Source organism: Pistacia vera, unplaced genomic scaffold, assembly GCF_008641045.1.
Source record: "Pistacia vera cultivar Batoury unplaced genomic scaffold, PisVer_v2 Contig21, whole genome shotgun sequence".
Lineage (NCBI taxonomy): Eukaryota > Viridiplantae > Streptophyta > Magnoliopsida > Sapindales > Anacardiaceae > Pistacia > Pistacia vera.
The window spans coordinates 1,177,545-1,184,005 of NW_022196013.1; the positions used below are offsets into that span (position 1 = coordinate 1,177,545).

The 6,461-nt window shown below is 37.2% G+C and overlaps 1 non-coding gene across 1 annotated transcript; it reads right to left on the reverse strand.

The window, feature by feature from the left end:
* Window positions 1-1,744: 1,744 nt before the first annotated feature.
* Window positions 1,745-1,851, reverse strand: LOC116129273. The gene has a single exon (XR_004127881.1). It is a non-coding gene; the product is annotated as a small nucleolar RNA R71 (small nucleolar RNA).
* Between the last annotated feature and the right edge of the window lie 4,610 nt (window positions 1,852-6,461).

Sequence of the window (6,461 nt, forward strand, 5' to 3'; positions counted from 1 at the left end):
TTTCAGGCTGAAACATGCAGTTGGAGCAAAACCGAACGAAATTGAGTTTCTGGACCTGGAATCAAGAGAAATTTAGGAATAGGGGAAATTCTGATGTTGAGTGGAAGCACTATGAAGCTTGTTCCTATCAGGGATCTCGAAGATCAAAGATTCAAGCGAAGAAGCAAGCAGAGGGCAGTTTCATAATTTTAGAATAAATGAACAAAGTTTGCCACGGCAAAGATGATCCTCTGCCGCGGCGAGCTAGCCTCAAGTCAGATGGTTCAACAAAATTTCAATTCGATGCCGCGGCGAAATTTACTCTTCGTCGCGGCAAAAACTGCATTTCTTCTGTTATTAAAACGTTGCATTTAATTGTATTGCATTAGAATCCTAGGGTTTTGGCTGACTATTTAAGAGAGCCTTAGCTCATTTTTGAAAGAGTTCGGATTTTGAGAGAAGAAGAGGAAGAAATTGGAGGATGGGGCATTTTGAGTCTTCATTTAGGGAAGATTTCATTCTCTTTCTACTGTTTTATCATGTTGATTTCTTTTCTTATAGTTTATTGTCCGAATTTCTTTAGTTTAAATATGAACTAACCCATTTTTGGGCTAGGGTTTTGACTTAACTTTGATTACAATGGTTTAATCTATTAAAGATGTTGTTTTTATATTCTATTGCATTGGATTTTGTATTTGTTCTTGTTCTTAATGAAATTGAATGTGAGTTTTCTTTTTTTTTTTTCAATTGAATGTTGAGCATGATGAGACTGAGAAGTGATTCATGTGTTAGCCTCTTAGAGTAAATACCATAGTTTAATGAACACTAGAGATAGGTTCGGAGATCTATGAAATCACTTTAGGGTTCCATTTAGCTAAAAAGATTTTGAACTGTTAATTAGTTGATATTTTCTTAATTTGTTAGAATTTAAATTTACGTTTTTAATTTTGTGTTAATCTCTATTTTTGTCTCCCTCAAATCCGACAATCTTTATTTTTCTTGAACTAGTTACAAAACTAGGAATATTAGTACCTAACACGCAATCCTCGTGGAAACGATACTCTATTAATCATTTTATTACTTTTTGCGAGTAGTGCACTTGCTACGCATTGCATGCTGTAAAATCAATGCAACAAGTTTTTGGCACCGTTGTCGGGGATTGATTTAGTTTTAATATGGAAATTTTCTAGTTTTCACTAGATTGGAGTTTTATTTTTATTCCAACTAGTTTTAGTTTAATTTTGTGTTTCTTTTCATTCTTTGTGTTCTTGTGTAGTTTATGCGAAAAGCGGAACAACATCCAATGGTTCCCATTGATCCAAAGATTGAAAGAACCGCAAGAAGACTTATTAGAGAGAAAAGAGAACGAGAGGCAATAGTCATTGAGATGGCTGAAACCAGAACTTTGAGGAAATTCTCAGTACCTACCATTGATGGTAGTGGTCCAAGTATCACTAGACTACCAGTGCAAGCCAACAATTTTGAAATAAAGCCGGCAATCATCAAAATGATCCAACAGTCAGTACAATTTAGGGGAGATACAAAGGAAGATCCAAATTAACATATTGCAAACTTCTTAGAGATTTGCGACACATTCAAGGCAAATGTAGTGTCAGATGACGCCATCAAGTTAAGATTATTCCCCTTTTCATTGAGGGATAAAGCAAAGGGATGGTTAATGGCACTACCAATAGGAACAATCACAACCTGGAATGAATTGGCACAAAAGTTCTTGACTAAATACTTCCCTCCAGCGAAATTTGCAAAGATAAGAAATGATATCACATTATTTCTACAGGAAGAGAACGAGTCACTTTATGAGGCATGGGAGAGATATAAGGAACTGTTGAGAAAGTGTCCACACCATGGTTTGCTTGTTTGGATGCAAGTCCAAACTTTCTATAATGGGTTGCTAACAAATGTGCAAACAATGGTGGATGTAGAATCTGGAGGAGCTTTGCAAAACAAGACACCTGAAGAAGCGTATGAGTTACTTGAAGTCCTGGCAAGTAACAACTACCAGAGACCCAATGAAAGAATTCATCTGAAGAAGTCTATGGGTATTCATGAAGTTGATGCTTACATAGCCATTTCAGCCTAACTGACAGCACTTTAGAATCAATTAAGAGGTATGCAAGTAAATTCAATTCAAACACCTCAAGTAACATGTGATTTTTGTGCAGGTAACCATGCAAGCATTGAATACCAAGTGGGGAATAATTTTCTTCAACATCCCATCATCGAAACAAGTTAATTATTTGGCTAGGAATCAGAGACAACAGAACAATCCTTTCTCCAACACGTACAATCCTAGTTGGAAAAATCATCCAAACTTGTCTTGGGGCAATCAGAATAATCAATGGAATCAAAGAACAGTGCTAAACAATCAAATGGGGGTGAATAAACAACCAGGGGATCAAAGAGTTTCGAAATTGGAGGATATGTTCGGAAAGTTCATGCAAGAGACTACCAGTTTTATGAGTGAGATGAGGGCAAATTTCATAAACCAAGGAGCGTCGATTCGAAACTTAGAAGTACAAACGGGTCAAATAACTGAAAAGTTGAATAAGCAACCTCAAGGTTCCCTACCAAGTAACACAGTGACAAATCCACGTGAACAAGCAAATGCAATAACTTTAAGGAGTGGAGCAATCTCAGAAGAGGTTGAACAAAAAGGGAAAGAAGAGAACCTACCAAAAGAAAGGGAAGAATCCAATGAAGAAGTCAAAGAAGAAATCATTGTTGAGGAAGAGTCAAAGAAACTCAGAGAAGAAGAACCAAATAGGGAAGAGATGCCAAAACAGAAGAAGGAAAAATTGCCATTTCCTGAGATACCGCCAGAGTTGGCACACTATACCCCTCATGTGCCTTTTCCTCAGAGGCTTAGAAAGAAAAATCTGGATAAGTAGTTCACGAAATTCCTTGAGGTATTTAAAAAACTACATATTAACATTCCTTTTGCAGATGCCTTGCAGTTGATATGAGCTATGCTAAGTTCCTCAAGGAAATTCTAGCAAACAAGAGAAAGTTGGAAGAAAAGGAAACAGTGATGCTTATAGAGGAGTGCAGCGCCATTCTACAGAAGAAGCTACCTCCAAAACTCAAAGATCCAAGGAGTTTTACTATCCCTTGTGTTATAGGAAATATTGCATTTCATAAAGTTTTGTGTGATCTGGGTGCGAGTATAAATCTAATGCCTTTTTCTGTTTTCAAGAGATTACAGATTGGTGAAGTAAAGCCTACAACTGTATCTTTGTGCTTGCAGATCGATCCATTAAGCATCCGAAGGGTATTGTTGAAGATGTACTAGTTAAGGTGGACAAAGTCATTTTTTCGATAGACTTTGTTGTGTTGGATATGGAAGAAGACAAGGAAATTCCTCTCATCTTGGGACGACCATTTATTGCTACCAGGAGAGCCTTAATAGATGTACAAGAAGGGAAGTTGATCTTAAGGGTCCAAGATGAAACGGTGACATTTAATGTATTCGAGGCCATGAAATTTCCATCAGAATCAAACTCAGATTCATGTTTTAGTGTGGATTTGGTGGATAGACTTGTAGCAAATACCATCAAAGAGAACACCTCTCATCTACCTCTAGAAGCTTGCATTGCCCAATCCAAAACAATCGATGTGGAAGAGCTGAAGAAGAATAAGTGTGATAGGTTGTTGGAAGCACTTCAACCGATAGACACAAACCAACATCCAGAATTTGAAGATTTTGACATAGAAAAAGAGAAGGAAAAGGGAAAAAGTGAAGAACCTCTAAAGCTTGAACTGAAGCCTTTACCATCTCACCTTAAATATGTGTATCTTGGTGAATCAGAAAGCTTTTCGGTGATCATCAATGCAAAGTTGAGTAAAATAGAGGAAGAGAGATTGGTTCGAGTTTTACAAGAGCATAAATCAGCCATTGGATGGACCATTTCCGACATTAAAGGCATTTCTCTGTCTCTTTGTATGCACAAGATACTCATGGAAGAAGATGTCAAGCCTAGGGTGCAACCGCAATGGAGATTGAATCCTTCTATGAAGGAAGTGGTGAGAGAGGAAATGGTGAAACTCTTAGATGCAGGCATCATCTACCCTATTTCAGATAGTCCTTGGGTGAGCCCAATGCAAGTGGTTCCAAAGAAAGGAGGTATCATGGTAATAAAGAACGAAAGCAATGAATTGATAATGACTAGGACAGTCATGGGTTGGAGGGTGTGCATCGACTACAGAAAGCTGAATGAAGCAACAAGAAAGGATCATTTTCCACTTCTTTTCATTGATCAAATGTTGAAAAGACTTGCGGGCTATGCTTATTATTGTTTCTTGGATGGCTTTTCAAGCTATAATCAGATTTCCATTGCTCCTGAAGATCAAGAGAAGAGACATTCACTTGTCCTTATGGTACCTTTGCTTACAGAAGGATGCCTTTTGGGCTGTACAATGCACTGGCCACATTCCAGCGATGCATGATGTCGATTTTTGGTGACATGGTGGAGCGGTTCATAGAAGTCTTCATGGATGACTTCTCTATTTTCAGTTCTTCTTTTGATAATTGCCAGTCTAACCTTTCCCTTGTTTTCCAGCGATGTCAAGATACAAATCTAGTGCTCAACTGGGAGAAGTGTCACTTCATGGTTCAAGAAGGAATAGCACTCTATCATCGAATTTCAAAGGATGGCATTGAAGTGGATCAAGCCAAAATGAAAGTGATTGAGAAGTTGCCACCACCTGCAAACGTCAAGGCAGTCCAGAGTTTCCTGGGGCATGCGGGGTTCTATAGAAGATTTATAAAGGATTTTTCCAAAATCTCTAAACCTCTTTGCACTTTGTTGATTAAAGATGCCTCTTTTGATTTCAATGATGAATGCATGCATGCTTTTCAAACTCTTAAGAAATTATTAGTGTCTGCACCCATTATCATAGTTCCCAATTGGGAACTCCCATTTGAATTGATGTGTAATGCTAGTGATTTTGCATTAGGAGTGATTTTATACTTTGCTGCGACATCGAGCAGTTTGCACAAGTAATTCAAGAACTTCGTCGCAGCTAAGTTTATTCTTCACCACAGTGAAAACCATTTTCTATATAAACTTGCATTACTTCTTCATTTTTCGCGAGAGTTCCAAAAAGTTTCCAAGAACAAAAGATTTCCACTTTCAATTCCTAAGCTTTCCCTGTCAATTTCGCACCCTATTCCACTCTAGAACTCCCATAAACATCCAATCACCTTTCCTTTTTCAGGAAATTTGCTGATTATTGAAGAGATTGACGAAACCCTAGGTTTCCAAAAAATTGGGAATCTTGCAATTTGAGCGGAAATTGGCGAAATTCAAGGTGAATTCGTGGTGGGGGAGGTATGAATTTGTGTTTTCTAGTTTTGTATTCAATTAATTTCAGTTATTTAAATGCTTTAGGTTTGAGAATTGATTAACTTACTTAAGTGTGAATTGTTGCGAATTGTGGAGTTTGAATTGTGTGTGCTTGAGGAAGTTTGGGTGTGTGCTTGTGAAGTTTGTGAGTGCTTGAGGAAGTTTGGGTGTATGTTTGTGAAGTTTGTGAGTGATAAGGAAGTTTGGTGATTGTTGGGGTGTGATTGTTGCAAGTGGAAATTTTAAGGTGAAGTGAGGAATTGATTTGAAGTAGTAAGACTGGTGTAGTAGTGTTGGAGTAGGCAGTGGAATTGCTGATTTTGGTGGTAGAGTGTAGAGAGTACTTTTGAGAGAAAATGCCTGTCAAAGCTGTAATAGCTTCTTGTCTACTAGTATACTTAGAAAATATACTATGAAAACATACATATTTATTAACTGAAAAGTAGATGGGCCCAAATTTTTCTTTTACTTAACATATAATTCTGTACATAGCAAAATCACATATACAAAAAATTTTACAATGGTGGACAATATTGCCATTTCTCTCCGCTTGTCGACGTCTATCCGACTGCTTCTCACCTATTTCCTGCAAAACATGGAGAAATAACAGGGTGAGCACAAAAATGCTCAGTAAGTAAATCCTCTACTCCTTTATCCCTACGACTTATACTTTAGTTCTTTCCTTACTCTATTCTTTTCTTCTTCATTCTTTCTTTGTTCTTTCTCTGTTTCTAGTTCCCATTGTTCTTTCCTTTCTTTCTAATTCTCTCTGTTCTTTCTTTCTTTCTTATTCTCACTAACCATGATGAAAATCATGGTAACATGCATGAATGAAATGCATATGTAGTAATGCATAGACATGCATTTTCTTTCCTTGTTTCTATTTCTATTTCTTATTCTGTTTCTTTTCTTGCTTTTCTTTTCTTGCTTGCTCAAGCTTTCTCATTCTTTCTCATTCTTTCTTATTCTTTCTTATTCTTTTTCTTTCTTTTCTTATTCTTTGCTGATCAGACTCGGTTGATGCATGGATTCGGAACTCTGGCCGTATGAGTGAGTACAGTCCTTATCTACATGCACTCTTGCGAACTTTACAAATTCTTTCTTCTTCTTAGGCCACTC